We start from the raw sequence: 20,604 nt of genomic DNA on the forward strand, positions 1-20,604 counted from the left end.
TCTCTCTCTCTCTCTCTCCTCCTAAGATAATCACCTCATATCAACCTGGTCACCCTCCTCTGCACCATCTCCAAAGCCAGTACAGTATATCCTTTCTCAAGTAAGGAGACCCAAACTGCACACAGTACTCCAGGTGCATTCTCAGGGTAACCCTGCTCTTAAATCAAATTCCTCTCACAATAAAGGCCAACACCCCATTTGCCTTCTTGATTATTTGCTGCATCTGCAAACTAAAATGTTGTGATTCATGTCCAATCACTCCCAGGTCTTTCTGCATAACAGCACGTTGCAGTTGATCCAAGACAGAACGTCTCTCAGTGAGAAAATTAGGCACAGGAAATGCATTCTGGGTAATCTGGAGAGACACTGAAAGGGAAAAGGAATGGAAGGACATGCTGGTAGGAGGTGGGAGGCTCGTCTGGAGCAGCATCACCACACACTTTTATGTTATAAAGTTCAAGCTATCTGCAGATTATTTGATGGAACAATAAGAAAGGTGGAAGTATTGCAGGGTATTGAGAAGCACACAGGGGAAGCATAGTAAGAAGTAGAGAGAAAGAAAGTGCGCATTCGCACACCGTATATATCAATAAGACACATGCACACGTGCGCACACACACACACCCCACACATCCACACACAAACCCCCACATATCCCCCACACACACACCACACAAAACCCCACACACACCGCCCCCACACACACACCACACAAACCCCCACACATCCCCCACATACACCACACAAAACCCCCCACACATCACCCCCACACACCACACAAATCCCCACACACACACCCATACACCCCCCCACACACATACACCCATACACACACCCACACACCGACACATATACACACCCACACATACACCCCACACAGACACACTCATATATTCACACACACACAAACCACACAAACCCCCACATATCCCCCACACACACACCACACAAAACCCCACACACACCACCCCCACACACACACCACACAAACCCCACATACACCACACAAAACCCCCCACACACCACCTCCACACACCACACAAATCCCCACACACATTCCCCACACACACACACACCCCACAAACACCCACACACACACCCATACACCCCCCACACACACATACACCCATACACACACCCACACACCGACACATATACACACCCACACATACACCCCACACAGACACACTCATATATTCACACACACACACACACACACACACACACACACCCTCACACAGAGTGCAGGATAAAAAAGAGGGGTTACAATAAAAAGGCAAACAGAACAAAGAGAGATAGCCGCTGAGTGCAGGTAAAAGGCTAACTGAGAATCAGACAGAGCTACAGATGCACACACATAAATGCATGCTTTCCAAAACATGGTAGAGAAACGATTTAGTACATTCTAACAATTTTAGATCAAAGCTGTAGTGCAATTAAATCCATACATGATTCAAAGAACCTTACATGCATTTTAAAATTAATATTAACTTAATTGTCCCCTTGCCAGAGAGATGTGCATAAAATCCTGCCCAATTTAGCCAAGAAAAGAACCATAGGTTGACGTGGCTAATTTGGCTCATTTCTCCACTCCCATTCTGTTCCAGCATTTTATTGTGAAAACAGGGGTATGTGTGGAAATAACAATTAGCTTTAAAAATAATCAAACAGAAAACTAACAATGAGGATTCTGAAACTGTTGAACTTTACATCTCATTCATGCCTTTTGTCATAATCAACAGACTGAAAATCACATTTGGTGTGAGACTGTGATCATCAGTCATTCCAACCTCACAGCAGCCTTGCATTGTGTGAATTAGTCCATCATATTCAAATGCCTTCAGGGCACCATAGCCTCTCCTCTGAGATCTCATTTACCTCTCATTTTTGCTCCTTGTACATCCTTGATTTTGATTACTTTTATGGTTTTGTCTTTTGGTTCTTGATCCTCCAAAATATTCCGTATGGAATTGAAAATGGAGGTGGGGGAGGGTGTGCTTAAGGAGGAGATTGGGCATTTATCTCCCTGGGCTCGTGATTTCCTTCCTAATCCTCTTCCTCTCCTCTGGTACCACCACAGTTTGCACTTTACCCAATATGATTGCAAAGACAAAATTTTACCTGTATCTGAGGATGTATTTCCAGTTTAAAATCACTTTATAAATATACATTGTGTCTTAGTCTTCTCCAAAGAAAATGCAACAAAATCACCACAATATCTAAAATATTCACATGTTTTCTTTATGAATATCTGCCTTGTTTGAGTTCCATTTACAAATAGAATTCATATTGTGCACCCATTCACATTCTGGCAGTCTGAAAAAAGCACAATAATTAGATACTTTGGTGTAACACTGGTACATGAACACCAATTTTAAAATGTCACCACTCACAAAAGGTGTGTACATTTATTCTGTACAGGCATCCAGGAAACAAAAGGCAAAATTAAAATGGAGTGAATTGGTTCAGGGTCAGTGAAGCAAGTGACTCACTGGTGCCACACTGCCACTCTGGTTGCCAGGTGATGAAGTGCCTCCATCTCTTGTTGTAACTTCCCTTCCTCTGAGAACCCCAGAAACCTGAGCCACGAGGTGCATCTTTTTTTGGGTACAAACACACAGAAATGCTGGAGGAACTCACCAGACTTGCAGCATCCAGATGAGTTAAAAATAGCCCTTCTTCATGCCCAAAATGTCAGTAATATAATCTTTACCTCCAATGGATGCTGTAAGATTGGCTGAGTTCCACCAGCATTTCTGTGTGTGTTTTACTACAAACACAGCACGTGAAGACTTTCATGTTTCACTCTGTATCTTTTGTTTAATTACAGAAAGCTTAGTATTCATAGGATTACACCAGAGCAGTCCAAGTAGCTGATTCATTTAGTTATGCCTCTTATTGGAGATGGCTGATCCAGCCACAAGTAATTGGGTTTCCTTTAATCCAGAGTACATTGAGTTTAAACCTCACCATGGAAATTTGGGATATCTTCAAGATGTCCATACCTTGATTTACATCATCATAAAACACGGAAAACAGCTATTCACACAGATCTGTAATGTACTGATGAAAGTTCATTGGTCTGAAATGCTAACTCCATTTCTCTCTCCACACAAGCTACCTGACCCATGAGTATTTTACATCCTACCTTATCATACTTTGCACTCATCAATTTTACAAGTTCACGATATAGGAGCAGAAGTTGGCCCTTTGAGTCTGCGATCATTCTAATCATGAGCTAATCCACCCACCCCCCCCAACTCAGCCCCATTCCAGCTTTATCCCCGTAACCCTTGATGCCCTGTCTAATCAAATGCCTGTCAATCTTTACCTTAAATACACCCAATGACCTCGTTTCCACAGACACCAATGACAACAAGTTCCATACATTCACAATCCTCTGATTAAAGAAAATTTTCCACATTTCTGTTTTAAATTGACACCCTTTTACCCTGAAGTTGTGCCCTCTTGTCCTAGACTCCCCTACCATGGGAAGCATCCTTGCCACATCGACTCTGTCCAGGCCTTTCACACCACCGAGTCCATTCCAAGAGCGAAAAAACATTCCTCATATCCTAACCTTTTCATTCCTGGTATCATTTCAGTAAATCTTCTCTGAACCCTCTCCAGCACCAGCATGTCTTTTTTTTCAAATAAGGTGCCCAAAACCATACACAGTACTACAAGTGAGGTCTCACCAGTGCTTTATGAAGAATTTAAACGGTCTATTCACCCTATCAGCAAACCAAATGTAAGAAACTTTCCCTCATGATTTCTCCCTCACCATTCAATATATCCAAACCACTTCATTTATTCATCTATAAGGCCTCAATTCGAGACCATTGTTTTGATTCCTTTTCAATGCAGGGCAATAGTCTGTTTGATGTAGGCTCACTCACCCATCTACCTGGTATTTGAAATATGTGGGAAAAACACTCAAAGATTTGCCAAGGAATTCAAAAGTCTGGAACATAGATCCAACCTCCATCTCTATTGTTAGCCATTTTGCCCTTCCCAGCACTACCAACTTTCTCTGGTCTCAGGAGAAGAGGGTCCAAAGTAGAAATTAGAAACTAGTACATTCGAGAAAGCAGGCTCTGGGCCATTATATATTAGATTGAACCAGTCAGTTGTTGTTTTTACACTTATGAACCCCACCCCCCCCCCCCCCCCCACAAAACAGGACATAGTTTGCTCCACAAAAAACTCGACTGTTTCAACCAAAGTCCAAAAGTGTGTTCCTTTCTCCTCAGTTACTGCTTGGCCACTGAGTATTGCTAGCATTGTCTGCTACAGGAATGGTTTTATTGCACTTTTTTCAGTCAAAGATCTGTGAATGTTCTGCCAGTGTCTGAAGGAACAATACATTTTTATATTTAGCCGTTTCACAGAAAATTATTTTCAGAAAAATTACAACGAGATCCTCTTTTATTGCAATGAGTCAATTACTTTTTCATAATGCCACAATAACCAGTATAAATTCTCCATACATTTTCAAATTGGTGTCACGAGGAAGTATACAGGAACAAGCATGTGGGCTGTATACGTTTCCTTTCTTGAAAGCAGGGGACATGAGGCCTGTTCTGGGAATAGTCAGCTGACTTAGTACATCTTTAGTTGTTGAGCCTAGGTCCATGGTCAAGGTATTTGTAACAAGAGTTAATTAATTTTATTCATGTCTTTGTTAACCTGTTTTAATTAAGCTGTTTTTTTTCTCTCTGATTCTCCCTATTTGCAATAGAAGAGTGCTTGAAATTAAAAAAAGCAGGACATTACAGCCAAATCTGAGCACAATGTAATCTTTCTAAGATAGAAAGTGTTTATTTAATTAGAAATATGACATGCTCTCATACACAAGAAGGCCAAGAGGCATTGGAGCTGTGACTGAGGTTACCTAGAAACCAAGCAACGATAATTACAGCTCAAAGAGAAGAAAATGACAAAATATATTCAGACTAACCTTTACAGGGAGCATCAAGGGACCTCCTCTTAGCTGTGTGCAGTCAGATCCTCGAGCCTGTGAGCTTTAGAGGAGAGACATCTGGTTATAGTGGAATCAAATATGGAATCAAAAGGATGGGAAGGGAAAAAAATAAATGAAACATGGAGAGGGAGAAAAAAGACACAGGCAGTAAGGGATCATTGTGGTCAAAAGGGAAAAGACAAATGTAGAGGAGTTAAAAAAAGAGAGGAAAATACAGACAATTCAAAGAGAATACAAGAAAGGCGCATTGACCAAAAACCAAACAAGAACAGGATGTGTTTTTTAAATGATAGGGTTACCCTGGAGACTGATTATAAAAACAATTACCATGATTCTGAATGTTTGACCTGATCTCAGCCACGTTAACCCTTTAAGATCAACTGGAATAAATGTCCGTGAGGGATGCAAGATGTGTTGTGATGGCGTGGAAGAAAGGGCAGATTATGAAGAGGGATGATTATTATGAGGCTTGTGGAATAATGGCTCACCCAAGACCAGTTACATTTGATCAGAATAGCACAATTTACATTGCTATTGAATGCAACTCATTAGTTTCCTCATGTCACTCCTCTTCTTCCTCTGTGTCAGAATGCACAGGGCAACGTTTGTGTCCAGCTCCACTCTGTCATATCACCACCGAGTTCTACTTTACAGTTCCTAAACCACACTCGTGTTCTTTGGTGCTGATCCATGAGGATTATTTTTTTACTCGGGGCTGTGACTGCAGTAGTGAAAACATTTAAGACTCTTACCATCCTCGATGCCTAATATTTTATGTTAAAAATGTAAAGTTTGCGGAGGAGCTAGTGGAGTTGTTCGAGTGAACCGGTACGGACTTGAAGGGCCGACATGGCCTGTTTCCGTGCTGTAAACGGTTATATGGTTATATGTGCCCCGTTGACCAGCAACATTGACCCTATGCAAGAAACAAGAAAAAGGAGACATAAATCTCTCCTTTTCCTCATCTCTTTCTCTCTCAACTCTCCTGCATTATTTTCTCCTCCCCAAGTTTTTGAATTAGATCTAGAAGTTATGGCATAGTCTCAGGAAGACAGTGGTTCTTACAACAAATTGAAATACCCTCAGTATATGGATTATTGCTCAAATTAGTGGCATGGGTTGTCTTTACAATGTGTTACGGGAAGTTTGACTATTTCATTTATAAGACTGTTGGACTATTTCTCAGTTGCCTCCACATTAAGGATCATTAGTTTCTGTTTCTCTAATTTTAGTATAACGATGCAAAAAAGGTCTTATTTGATTTTTTCAAAGAGCAGCCATAAAAATATGAATTGGATGGGGCTAATCAGTTACTGAACACTGAGTAAATATTAATTGGACACCTTAATGTTATGAGAAATGTGGGTGTACCTGACTAAAAACAATCTCACAAATAACAAGATTTCGTTACACAACAGGTTCCTGTTAATGACGAGAGAAGATTCATGCAGTGTTCACTTCGAAAAGAAAGTTGCATTACACTGAAGTAATTTCTAAATTTGCTATATTATATTCCAAAAGCCATCAAATGAAACTTGAATGATCAAATAAGGAGCTATTCATTTAAAAATTACACTATATGGTAATGTGGATTCAATCAATCTAAAATACTACTGTGTCTATGACCCCCTCTCGACAAAGGAATGGGAACTGAAATAAAATCTAGGTAAAGCCATTTTTCAATGGTGTTGATTTGGGATGAGGAAAAGTAGAAAAGAGATGGAGCTGGGATGAAAATTATATGGAGCAGCAAAAGGTAACTGGGAGAATCTTTCTTTGTTGGCCATGTTCTCTGACATGCAGAGAAATCCGCTGCAGTGATTACGTCGTCAAATGAAGGAATTATTCAGGAATCCACAAGGGTAAATTTCAAGATCAAACACCTCCTCCTTATACACCTGGACCTATCCCAAGATACTTCATAGAGAACCTATGTGCAGATTACCAGAGTCAGACCTTAACCACCCACTTGACACAGGTTATTAGCTCAGAGTACTGGGTATGATTCACACTACTGCTATTCACCCTGAGTTGAAAAGTTAAACCTTACAGCAATAGACTTCATGAGTTACAGCTTTGTTTAATATATTCAGCAGTTGGCAAGTTACCAACTCTGAAAATCTACATCGTTGAGTTCAGATCTGAAGCATCAAGGAAAAATAACACGATGCTGCTTTAAGACATTGCTGTTACTTCCCTTAGCACAGCAAAGCATTACTCGCTCTTGTTTAATGTGGTCAAGCAGTGAAACTGAATCCGATCTTGTTAAAAGTAAAATTCAATAAATTTAGTAGCAGATTGTGGTCAGATGTTTATGTTAAAGACTAATTCTGGAACTTGAGCTCATAGTATTTCAGAACAAGACTGAGTTAATTCTATATTGTGAGTAATTCTGTCTTGACCTTGTTTATTCAAATGAACACTAAAAATCCTAATGCACAATTTAGACAATTCATATTGTTAATAGTTATATTCTATTTTATATATAACTTTACCTTTAGTGGCAGTAATGGGGTGGTACAGTTAACATAGTGGTAAAGCTATGGCTTGACAGCACCAGTGATCGGGACCAGGGTTTGAATCCCGCACTGTCTGTAAGGAGTTTGTACATTCTCCTTGTGTCTGTGTGGGTTTTCCCGGGGGCTCCGGTTTCCTTCCACTGTTCGAAATGTACCGGGAGTGAAGGTTAATTGGGTGTAAATTGGGCAGCACGGACTCGTGGGCCAAAATGGCCTCTTACCATCCTCTATGCCTAATATTTTATGTTAAAAATGTAAAATTTAGAGAATGAAAGCACAAAATGAGAAGTGTTTGAAATCTAAGCACCTCACTTTTAAAGATAAGGCAAGTGCATGATTTATAAACCCCTGAGAATATAAGCAGAGAAAGTAGTCCCCCATGTGTTTACAGGGCTCTGTGGGATCACATACTCAAGATTATTGTATTGTCATGTAATGAAACAGAAAATATGATGCACAAAATTTATTTTAGTCTACCGTATATCAACAGAAATTTCCCAAAGCCCCTTACAGCCAGAGAAAGAGAAGCAAAGGAAAGTCCCCACTGTGTCATTGAGTGTCCGTGCATATCAATGCATTGTGGATCCAGTACAGTTAGGAGGGATATATTTGCCATCATTGCGACATTAATTATACCATATGAATGAACGACAGGTACAGCATTAAATATTGAATCGTAAAACCACTGTTTGGTTTCCATGCAATGCACTTTAAGAATATTATAGATCACAACAGAAATAAAAACATTAGTCACAAAGTAAATTTCTATTGGAATGGGAAATTAGAATAAATGCACTGGTTTATTTGGGTCTTCCCTTGTACCTTTTTTCTCTGTGCCTCATCCGTGCTCTGGACAGTTGTTTATTTCTCCACCTCCTTTCACATTTATTCCATATTCAACCTATCTCATTCCTAGTTCACTCCTCTTAACTTGCTTAGTCCATTATCACTTGCTCATCTCTGATATACCTTTATCTTCACTTCTTCCCTCCTCCCCACCCTGTCGTGCACACACTCATACACGCACATACTCACAAACACACTCATACACACACGCTCATATACACACTCATACGCACACAGACACAAGCACACTCATACACACATAGACACACATACACACATAGACACACATACACACATTCATACACACACACACACACACACACTCACAAAATTTGCTGGTACCTTACACTTCGAACCGCCACCTGAATTAAGTTGAATGGAAATATTCTGCTTTGTTCTAAGTTGGACATCCCCTGCCTTTAATGTCCTCCTTTAAAATGCCCTTTTATTGTCACCATTGTGTAGTAACATCACGATTATTATTCCAGGAACTTCGAATTGTTTCACAAGTGTTTCAAACATTCCAAGTCCTTGTCCTCTGGATTAAATCATTAGCTCAACATTATCTTCATTTCAAATATCTTGTACAAAATACAATGGCTGGTGATGTATCAGGTGTTCTGTGTAATGTGATATTTTTACTTCCTATCAAAGAAAACATTATTTTATCTTTCTATGTGCTCAGATACATCTCATTAACTGAGGTCAGTCATGGGTAATTTAGTGACACCTCCCACCCCTCTGGAGAAGTTAGCAAATCAGGTCTAAATTCAGCGATTGCAGCCTTGTTGAGAAAGCCATTTTTTCCATTGCAATGAAAAGATTTCACTTGTTTTCTCTCCAAAGTCGATGTAATAGGTCCAATAGCATTAATTTGATGAAGAGTTAACATGCTCGAAGAGCCAATATCTGCATGTTACACAACATCACTCTAAATCAAACAATCTGCTATTATCACGTTGTTGCTTGTGGAAGGCTGTGGTGTGCAAATTGCCTGTAATGTTTCCTGCAGTCTATTTCAGAAATGTTACATCAGCTGCAAGTGTGTTTGAGTATCCCAAGGTCATGAAAAATACTGTATAAATGTTTCTTATTTTTATCTGCAACAGAAACAATCACTCCACAGAGCCTAGTGAAACTGTCTGACAACTGTCATTGATTTTGCAACTCACAATCTATAAATGATCTGAAATGTGGGAAGATAATCAGATCCTGATTAAGGCCATTTATTCCTCCTAATCACAGTCTGCAAGTGCAATTTTAATGGAGTCATAGGGATACTTTTATTACAAATGCAGAAATGCCAATGTCATCTTCAAAGAGCTAATTGTTAACAAAAATGCAGGCTGTTATCGAAACATGAAGGAGTCCAATACATTTCGAAAGCAGTTCTAATCTGGAGTTGTCAGAAGTATTAACAGTGTATTTTTAAAAATGAAATGTTACTTCCAGAGCCCATATACCTGAAATGTTAACTCAAAAACCAATTGGTCTCCGACTGCACAGGTAGGGGATGCGTCATTGGATTCCAGTGCAAATGAATCCAGATAGAATAGAACAGATTCTGCTGCAACATGGAGCTTCCCCAGTAGGACGTCAATAGGACAATTCCAGTGTTGGAGAGGAAGAAAAGCTGGACACAGGGAATAAGGAAATTGATAAATTGACATTTTACTTTAGAAAATAGACCCAGGCGAAAGGTTGCCTTAATATTCGAGAGAGGACTAGGAGTAGCAAATCAAGAGGCAGAAAACGAAGAAACGCAGAGTTCCGAAGATTTGGTAGTAATAAGGTAGAATACTTTAGATCAAAGAACGGTGTAACAGATTTTCATTTCATCATAGTCGTGTTTAGCGTTTCTGTGTGATTGGGAATCAGACGATAAAATTGAGAGCTTGGCAAGAGATTTGGCAGAAGGAATTGATTCATTTTCCTGGGCTGAGTTGATGGAGAGGTTGTGAATGGCAAGGAACAGGTTGCCCTGGGAGAGTATAAACGAGTGTGAGACGGTTGCCTGTTTGGATAAGAACAGAAGAATGGCAAAGTAGCCGCGGGATTCGGGGAGGCGAGGGCAAGCGGAGCCTTGCTCTGAACGCTGTCCACCCCTCGGTACTGAAACAAATAACCATCCACACTTGGAAATGAGGACTCAGTGCCGGAGGGGGAGCTGGCGCCCCGTGGAACCCTAACCCCCGATGTTAACCCAAGCAGAAGCAATTCGAGCTGTGCTTGCAAAAACTGTAGATCCTGAAGTGATTTGTTATGTCCCGTTCACCGCCTTTTAGAGATTTGCTGATTTTACCTGGACTGGTTTTCGTCTTAAACTCGCTCAGTCTGATTTATGAAGCTTGAGGCCAAAGTCCAAGGGTTGATGGAATCTCGCCCAGTCTGAGAAGACCCGTGCTCACGTCGTAAATCCACTGATTATATGGGCACAGAAATTTACCGACCGATAGTAAAAGGTCTACGTGCACCCGGACACCACATCACCTCCTCCAAAAATAATTTCCCGCCCATTAAGTCCATCCACACTTGACAAAACATTAAATGTGGGGTTGAACCGAAACGCTAATGGACACGAATCTACAAATGTACGGAAACGTATTTTACTCCAATGCCAACTCACCGGAGTTTCAACATTCAACGAGATTCATCACGCACTGTTCCCAATTGTGTGGGGCTGATTTGAAAATACCTGGTTACAGTAACCCCATAATCAACGCATCGAGTGCCTATTACATGAGTAAAAGAAAAACAGCCTTGCAATGTTAAAGGGTGCGCCATGAATTTCCCCAGACTGCGCAGACGATCGGTCACACAAAGACACGACCCAGTGGCAGACCGAATGAGAGGAAGTCACGCAGGCAGATAGCCAGAAAAGAGCAGAGCCAACCACCAAGGAAAGGCGCAGACACAGACCGACAGCTTTACAGACAGTGATGGAAAGAGGGGGAAAACACTGTGGACACGTTCTAAGACAGACAGGAACACGCTCAATTGGACATCTAAGGCAAGAAACAGTCGGGGAGACACCGTAGTCCGTAAACTAGAAAGGCGGTTTCTCTCAAACAGGACACTGGGTCCAACATATTAAACGTTTGTTTTGAGTTAATTTGATTTCCCAAATTAGACAGAACATCTCTATGTGACAGAAAGGGATGGGCAGGGAAATGATTCGTCACTTGCTCAGTCTTCGACCTCCGGATCCCAAACTTTAAGCTCCGAAATGATTCTCTATCTATATGTCAATGTATCTCTACGGTCCGAGAAGACTCTCGTGAGATCTGTGAGCCAGGTCTATTTTGATCGTCAAAAAAAAACCTCCCCCGCTTCTCTCCATTTGACATGGAAATGTTGTAGCATTGTTTATAAAATTAACCACGAATAAGTAAATCACGGAGGCTTTGGCGTCAGAACCTTTGCCCCCTTTCTTCCTTGCTATTTTCACCAATAGAATTCTTTGGACTGCATGCCCACCATGCTCATCCTTCCCCACCCCCAGAAAATGAGACCAAGTTTAAGGAGCTCTCTGCTGGACACCTGTTGAGCGCTCTCGCCCGCTTCAGGGATCGTGGGCAACTCGAGGCAGGGAAAGCATCGGCTACTTCCTCAAAGAAATTCTTCACATTTTGGTTCTTTAAATGTTAACTTCCCTTTCGAGTCTACTTATTGTGCCCTTCCCTTGCAGGTAGGATGTCATTTCCACACAGCTAAAAGCCCGTGGGAAATTGAGTAGAATATTTACTTGTCAAAACCTGGTGTTGCAGGAAGACCCATAAAGTTTGAATGATGATTCAAAGCCACACATTTATTGCTAAAATCAGTTCAAATAAGAGACCGGAACGTCCTATTTTAGATTCCCCCATGATACATTTGATAAATAGACATTGACTATCATTTGTACCGTCTTAGATAAAGAACGTCTTCTCCGAGATCCTTTCCCTTCGTACCTTGTTGGATTCTATTTCTGTGTAACTCACCCTCCAGCCGCAGAGACCGGTCTGTTAGCGTCTGCGAGTCTGACTCAGACACTGTTGTTGACAGAGAAATGGAACTGAGCCTCTGTATCACAGGATCGCTGGCTACTGTCCAGTTCTCTGCTCATCTTCACTCGCGGTGACAGGAGCACTGAGCGGTGGAGCAGCGCTCCCTTATATGTTAGGCTGGAACAATAGGCAGGACATTTTTTTCCTTCCCTCTCTCCTCCCCTCCCTCTCACCCTCCCCCAAGCATTATTTCTCCTGCTCCACTTCTTCCACCACCATTCTCTTCTCTCTCCCCATCTCTTACTCTATCACTCGCTCTTTCTCTCTCTCTCTGTCTCTCCCCTCTTCTCCAGCCCCCTCGTTCGCTCAAGGGCTGTCGGATGAAGCCGCTCTTTCTTCTTGTCAACCCACAGGTGGTCTGGCAATTATGCGGGAGATCATGGCGTCATCGAAAGGGAAATCTCCTTTTCAAAAGAAGAGTCTCTGTCTTCGATCCTTGAAACGCAGGCGAGGACCCTTGGGCTGTGAGCAAGCTGCTTGCTGGAACATTTTACGTCAACACTTAAAATAAAAGGCTTAGGTGTTTCTGAACAATTGTCCAAGTACCATCTTTAATATCTCGAGGGCGAAACATTTGCAAAGACGAGTCCACGGTTACTTTTGATGCACATAACAAGCTCGACAAAATAAAAACGGCTGTCATTGTATGTGCCCCACTGCAATATCATAAAATCGATGAAAGATCATGAGCTTTTACTCTTGTTTGGGTGACGTTTTGATTGGGGAGATTCACATCGATCCAATTCGGTGTAGAGAAACAATTTCCAACCAAGAGCTGCAAACATGTCTTCTCCTGGAGAGAAACACGAAGCTGATGTGTGTTGTTATTTTAAAATAAAGCACATATTCACGACTGGGCCTATTCTATTTTTCTAAGTTCCTCTCGACTTTATTCCTACTTAGCAGACCGTTCTACCCACAAACTCAAGTCTGAATCTAAATAAATTCCCATCTCATTTGTCCAAGATCAGCTCGGCTGTTTGCCACCTATGTGAAGCCTGGATGCGCGCATTTATATTCAGACGTGGTTATCCTCTAGATACAGTGGAGGTGCGAAAATAAGTCGTCTTACAAATATATTTTCAGAGTCTGGATGGAGTCGACCTCTCGCAGTTGATATAAATCATATTGTGCGTGAATTCGATCGATCATCGAGATGAGAACGTGAAGTGACTGCGAGCATTAACCCGTTCTGTGTTAAGGTTATTATGAAAGACCCCAACAATGAAGATGCTGTTTACATTTGGTACCGCACGGATGGCAGTCTCTTCAATCTGAGGCGCCTGCAAGGTCACACCAAGACACAAGAGAAACTTGTCCGTGAACTACTCTTTGCAGACGATGCCGCTTTAGTTGCCCATTCAGAGCCAGCTCTTCAGCGCTTGACGTCCTGCTTTGCGGAAACTGCCAAAATGTTTGGCCTGGAAGTCAGCCTGAAGAAAACTGATGTCCTCCATCAGCCAGCTCCCCACCATGATTACCAGCCCCCCCACATCTCCATCGGGCACACAAAACTCAAAACGGTCAACCAGTTTACCTATCTCGGCTGCACCATTTCATCAGATGCAAGGATCCACAATGAGATAGACAACAGACTCGCCAAGGCAAATAGCGCCTTTGGAAGACTACACAAAAGAGTCTGGAAAAACAACCAACTGAAAAACCTCACAAAGATTAGCGTATACAGAGCCGTTGTCATACCCACACTCCTGTTCGGCTCCGAATCATGGGTCCTCTACCGGCACCACCTACGGCTCCTAGAACGCTTCCACCAGCGTTGTCTCCGCTCCATCCTCAACATCCATTGGAGCGCTTACATCCCTAACGTCGAAGTACTCGAGATGGCAGAGGTCGACAGCATCGAGTCCACGCTGCTGAAGATCCAGCTGCGCTGGATGGGTCACGTCTCCAGAATGGAGGACCATCGCCTTCCCAAGATCGTGTTATATGGCGAGCTCTCCACTGGCCACCGTGACAGAGGTGCACCAAAGAAAAGGTACAAGGACTGCCTAAAGAAATCTCTTGGTGCCTGCCACATTGACCACCGCCAGTGGGCTGATAACGCCTCAAACCGTGCATCTTGGCGCCTCACAGTTTGGCGGGCAGCAATCTCCTTTGAAGAAGATCGCAGAGCCCACCTCACTGACAAAAGGCAAAGGAGGAAAAACCCAACACCCAACCCCAACCAACCAATTTTCCCCTGCAACCGCTGCAATCGTGTCTGCCTGTCCCGCATCGGACTTGTCAGCCACAAACGAGCCTGCAGCTGACGTGGACTTTTTTACCCCCTCCATAAATCTTCGTCCGCGAAGCCAAGCCAAAGTTAAGGTTATTTCCAACCAGAGGCAATTGCAAAAAGCCTCCGGGAATCAATAGGGAGTTGCGAAAATCCACTGTTCCTCATCTGCGTTTGGGCAACGCTGGTTTTGTCCCATTCCAGAGTTTGCTTCTCCATGCAAGTCACCGATATCATGCCGGAAGTCTTCCCCATCCCCAAATCCCAGTGAGTTTGGCTGCGAATTCTCCTCCTCTCTCTACTCCAGTTATTCTCATCAGGGCAAAGTGGGAAAGGAATCCACGGAGTGCCATCATAATTTATGTTTTTTACGTAATCGATAGAAGTACAGAAGAAATCAACTAAACTTACCCATAAACTTTGAGCGCAGTCCGAAAGTTAAGAATGTCTGCAGTCTATTCTTTAAAAAAAATGCCTCTGCCCAAGGTTCGTTGTATCTTGGTTCTGCTGGATAAGCACCTGGTGCCATTGATCTGCTCCATCAAGAGCCATAGGTCCAAGTCCCAACCCTGCCACAATCAAACATCATTTCAGAATTATTAATGGACCAAACCTCATGTATTTCCCAGAGCCCAGAGATAGTTGCATCAGCCATTTTAATGATTCTGTTGGACAGAAGGACTCATCCACTCCTCATTTAACTTTATCAACATCGCCTCCAATATCTCTCCACTTGTGTGTTTGGTAAGATTTTCTTCAAGATAGGAATAACTCAGTGACATTGGCACTCGGAACCATCTATGACTTCCACAATATTCCTAGGAGAACCATTGATGAACAGCACCACTCCTGCCCGACAGTGCTCTCTCTGTGTTCAGTTTGCATCTTCTCCACTGGGTACTCCAGTTGGTTCCACCCCCCAAAGACAACAAATCCTAAACTAGATCCTATGTGGTTAATGTATTTCAGGTATCTTAAAATCAGACCCATTGAATCAAATCAACATCATTTTAGCCCTGCGTTGTGTCACCTGATCTCAAGAAGGATCTCGGATTTTACAGGACCAATGCGTGTGATATTTCTCTCTTGCCCTCCTTAGGTTGGCTGTATCTCTGAAGCATACAAGACAATAATCATGGCGATCGGTTGGCCATGAACTTTGTGCTGGCTTTTTGAACACTCAGTGAACCAAAGGCTTTACTGACACACTGAGGGTGATGGGAAATGTCATTGTTTGATGCCTGTCTTTGGTGGAAGGTGGCTCTCAAGTAGTCCAATTTTTCCATGATCTAATGCATTGTAAATATTTGTTGTCACAAGTGAGGGTGGGTCAGTGCTGTGCAGCAGAGACAAATTGGGAGAGGAGCTTTCTGGAATGATTCCTGCAGAGGAAGCTGTCAATGTGTCCCCATTAATTCAGAAAAAAAGTTAATAGGGGGAACCATTGATCTGTTAGCCTGTTATCAGAAACTGGGAAAGTGCTTCAGACCTTGATAAAATAATAATATAATTAAGCAGAATCAATATGGATTAATGAAAGGGAGATGTTTCACCGACTTATTAATGTTGTCCAAGGGTGCATCTAATAGGGTAGATAAGGGAGAATCAGTGGGTCTTGGTTTCTTGGATTTTCGGGAGGCTTTTAATAACAGATAGAAAACCAAGAAAAGCAATGGAGGAATCCTTCTTTAGTTGGCAGACTCTGACTAATGGGGAATTGATGCTTGGCATTCACCTACTTGATGAATTGCTTGAGACAACCAAATGTGAAACTTCCAGATTTGGTGATGAGACTTAACAGTGATGAGAATGAAAGAGGCTTCAAAGTGACATGGACATATGGAGTAAGTGAGGAACAACATGGTGGATAGAGAACAACACAGTAAAACGTGAGGCTATACACTTTGGCAATTAAGTACAAAAATATAATGCACTTTTAAAATGTTGAAAAATTAAAGGGACCTGTGTGTTCTTAAAGGTCAAGTGAAAGATCAGATAAGTTGAGGCATACAAAGTACTTTGCAAACTTGAGAAGGTGGATGCAGGAGGATGTTTTTCCTGACTAAAGAGAATGGAATTCAGTGTTACCTCAAAGTGCAGTTAGGTTATGTAGGACTGAAATAAGTAGAAATTTATTCACTTAAAATGGTGTGGTCATTGGCACTCTCTACACAAAAGGGATGTTGAGGTTCAGCCTTTGATTACACTGTCCAAAGCTTTGCTTCCTGAATAAAATTGAAGATTATGAAAGTCAATTATGATAGATAGGCAGTACAGTTAACGTAGTGGTCACCATAATGCTGCTACAGCGCCAGCAATCAGGACCGACCGGGTACTGAACTGTCTGCAAGGAGTTTGTATGTTCTCCCCGTGTTAGCGTGGGTTTCCTCCAGGGGCTCCAATTTTCTCCCACAGATCAAAATGTACCTCAGGTTGTAGGTTAATTGGGCACCACGGACTCGTAGGCCGAAATGGCCTGTTATTGTGCTGCATGTCTAAAATAAAAATTAAAAGAACTTCAAACTGAAAACAGAGATAATTACACATTTGCTGTATCAGTTTGGAAGTTGCAGAAACAGTAAATTAATTTTTATTGAATTGAGCATGCTTAATCACATCATGACGCGGACACATTGCATTAGTACAACTGACCTAAAAATGTTTGGCCGCTGATTTTCATTCAGACTCAGCATCTGATGTCTCTCGCATCAGTGTCCAACAATAGTCGGCCACATTGATGGATTCCAGTTGCCCTGGTACCATTTTCCCTTGGTCGCAATGTCCTGGTGAAACCTTTCACCGTGTTTGCCACTGACTGTACCCAGATCAGCCGGAAGACGTCAGAGTATGAAGGCAGAAAATGAATTTTCAATGACATGTTGCACTCCATGGTTTTGCATGCTTGAAGTAGACTTAAAATATGACCGGAAATCACAAATAGGTTATATCTAAAAAATGGTTTGTGATAAGAAAATTTTAACGTGATTTTTATGATCAGCAGCCCAAAATCTGTAAAATATACCCAAAAATGTTTAGGAAGAAAAATCTTCATTACCTAGTATTACCTTTTGAACCAAGTCTGGTAGATTTTCAAATATTGAAGGAGTCAAGGGATAAAGGGATAGGCATGAAAGTGGGCATTGAGGTAGAAGAGCAGCCACAATGTGAGGCATCGGAACAGACCTGAGGGGCTAAATGGCCTTTTCCTCTTCTCATTTCTTGTGTTCATTTTTCTTTGCTTTATACATGTTGGTTGATTAACTTGTACACTTCAGTGAACAAGTCAGTGACAATTTATAATCAGCCTCTGAAGGCATGAGTGTACTAGCCTTCCCCTCAATATTATTGATTCAAGGCAGAAGTGGCTGGCAATTGTACAAGGAAGGAAATAAAGAATGCATAAATGGGAGCAGTAGAATCATTATAGGGAATTGGTGAACACAATGTTCTCTGGATGGTTGTAATGTACCTAGTTGGAAGAGAAGATGTTGTTTCTTGTACTTAAGTAGAACTTCATTGGAATAGTAGACAGTGAGGACAGAGAGGTCTGAGTGGGAGTGAGATGGAAAATTAAAATGACAGGTACCAGGAAGCCTTCAGTCATGGTTGCAGTCATTGGAGATTTTTCAATGAACCATCACCAATCTCTGGTTGATCGTCCCAATGTCGTAAATAGCTCGAGAAGAGCAAATATTGTAGAGCGCATTGAAAAAGGTACAGGAATATGTTTGGAACCTCTCGCAGTAGGAAAAGAGGAGGGAGGGCAATAGATATTGTTGGAAAATTCATTTAAAACAGTAATGTAAAATGTTAAAACATAATTCTTAATTACAATCGTGGTAAAATCCAAACCACTTACCTTTTAAATGGCAATGCCATTAAAACAGTTGGGGTAAAGCTGAGGGACCAAATGCTAAAAGTATTCAGCTCGTCAGCCTAGGAAGTTCTGGAGCAACCTTGGTGCATTTATAAGTTCAAGGGAGGAGGGAACATCAGATGTGTCATGATCTATGGTTAGTGATCAGGTCCCCGCAGAGCCATAGGCTATCTGACAGAACAAACTAACCCAATGTATTTGGTGGTGGTTCCCAGAAGTAGCAGAAGATGATATGATGACTGGTAGGGAGGAAGGTGAAGGATAGAGAGAAGAATTCCATCATGGTTTGGGAGGGAGGAAAACAAGAAAGTAAGAATATAAACAGATATGGTCAAAGGTTCTTGTATATATATATATATATATATATATATATAAATATGGTGAAGCCTCAAGTGAGAAAAAAATAGAAGCCAAGTCAGAGGCAGAATTTGGAAATTGGAGATGGCGAGGAGGGAGGAATTGGTGTCCATGCATGAAGTGAATAGGAAAGAAGTTGTGGCAGTCAGTAGAGTTTTAGTTAATATTTGCAGCTAGTCTATCCTTTAAAATGGAGGTGGAAAATTCGAGCAAGGATGGAAGAGTCAGCCATGAGCTGGTTGAGAATCAGTGGAAGATGAAAACTGGCTACAAATGATTAAATATGTCTATTTGAAAGCAAAGCAGAAAATGGAATAAACCAGTCAGCGATTAAAAAAAAAGGGCATGAGGAATTGAACTTGAATTGGATTGAAATTAAGAATGAGAAGTGTATACCACAAAGGGAGGGTGAGAAAGGTGGGTAGCATAGACTTTTACAATGTCCCATAGCAGTGCCATTCAATTCAAGCCCGTGAATAAGGGTAAAAGCAAAAGACACTGATGATGAGAATGTTCAGAGAGTTGGAGCAAGATGAGAATGTGTGGTCTTTTGTTCAAGGGAAAAGCAAAATTGCCTCTGGCTGATTGTTCAGGCTTTGGATGTCCATGGTAAAAATGTGGAATTTATGGGCAGGAAACTGCATACTGTTAATGCAACGGAAGGAATTCAAAGTGTTGCAAATGTGATTAGAAAAGGAGTGGATGAAGTGAGAAATCCATAGGGTAAAAAGGAGAAATGAATTCTGTGGAGCAAGGACATTCTGAAATAATGAAGAAGTAGAAATGAGCTATGTGTGTACAGGGATTTGAGTTTGCTAACTTTGGAGGAAATCTCAAATGTGACTCTGATCTCTCCTGTGGATAATAAGTTGAACAGGCTCCTGCACAACTGTATCTGACCTTGATACAGAGAGCATATAATCGCAAACCCAAATCTGAAAAAGGGAGCTAATTGAAATGCGACCTCTTCATTTTTTTTAAGCAAAAGACGTGTTGGCAAAAAACAGGGACAGGATGTTTTGGTTAATCCTGACTGGTGCGCATTGTCCTCTTCTGAGAACTACACCACACATTTAGTTTAATTAAATGGCAGCTGCACATGGATTAAGAGAACACCTGCCGTGTTATCTCCAGCTGCTTGTAAAGATGAAGGTGGGGCCTGGAAGAGGAAAGGTGGCAAAGAGGTTGTTGGTGGTAGTTACTTAAGTAAATAAAGCAGCATACCATTAATGCTTAGTAATGGGTATTGCCAAGAGTACTCGCATTTCATCTATCAGTAATCACACATACTTAATTTTAATTTAGCGATACAGCAAGGTAAAAGGCCCCTCCAGCCCAAATGTATCCACATAACCAATGACCTTCGAATCCCATATGTCTTTGGAACATGGGAGGATACTCGAGCACCCAGTGGAAACCCATGCAGATGGCGAGAAGGTACAAAGTGACTCACCATTGTTGAACTTGCTGCCTTGCTAACTGTGCCACAATCGACGCAGTTCTGGAAAATCTTTATTTGATGGGCCTAGTGGCCTGCTTCTGTTCCTTTTTCTTGTGATCATTTTAACATAGCACGGCTCACCCTTCACCTCAAATCCATTTTCCCAATTCATCCCCATGTCCGTTCATTCTATTTGTATCTCAAAATCTATTGATGCTTAGAATTCTAAAGATTTCCACTCCTGTGATTATATGTCTGATCTGAAAACTCTTAAGTGTATTCCCTGCATCTGAGCAAA

The 20,604-nt window shown here is 41.6% G+C and overlaps 1 protein-coding gene across 7 annotated transcripts in view; it reads right to left on the reverse strand.

Annotated features, from left to right (window-relative positions):
* The window catches only part of kif7 (kinesin family member 7), a 145,101-nt gene that overhangs the window by 109,270 nt on the left and 15,227 nt on the right, over positions 1 to 20,604 (reverse strand). For 5 of the 7 annotated variants that reach the window (XM_069911885.1, XM_069911875.1, XM_069911874.1 and 2 more), the window contains exon 5: positions 4,961 to 5,024. The gene's annotated coding sequence lies outside the window, so the exon portion shown is untranslated. Of the gene's footprint in view, positions 1 to 4,960; positions 5,113 to 12,329; positions 12,431 to 20,604 lie in introns of those variants that run through there. The other 2 variants (XM_069911877.1, XM_069911878.1) reach the window with 2 other exon arrangements.

The sequence above is a fragment of the Narcine bancroftii genome, chromosome 14 (genome assembly GCF_036971445.1).
Source record: "Narcine bancroftii isolate sNarBan1 chromosome 14, sNarBan1.hap1, whole genome shotgun sequence".
NCBI lineage: Eukaryota > Metazoa > Chordata > Chondrichthyes > Torpediniformes > Narcinidae > Narcine > Narcine bancroftii.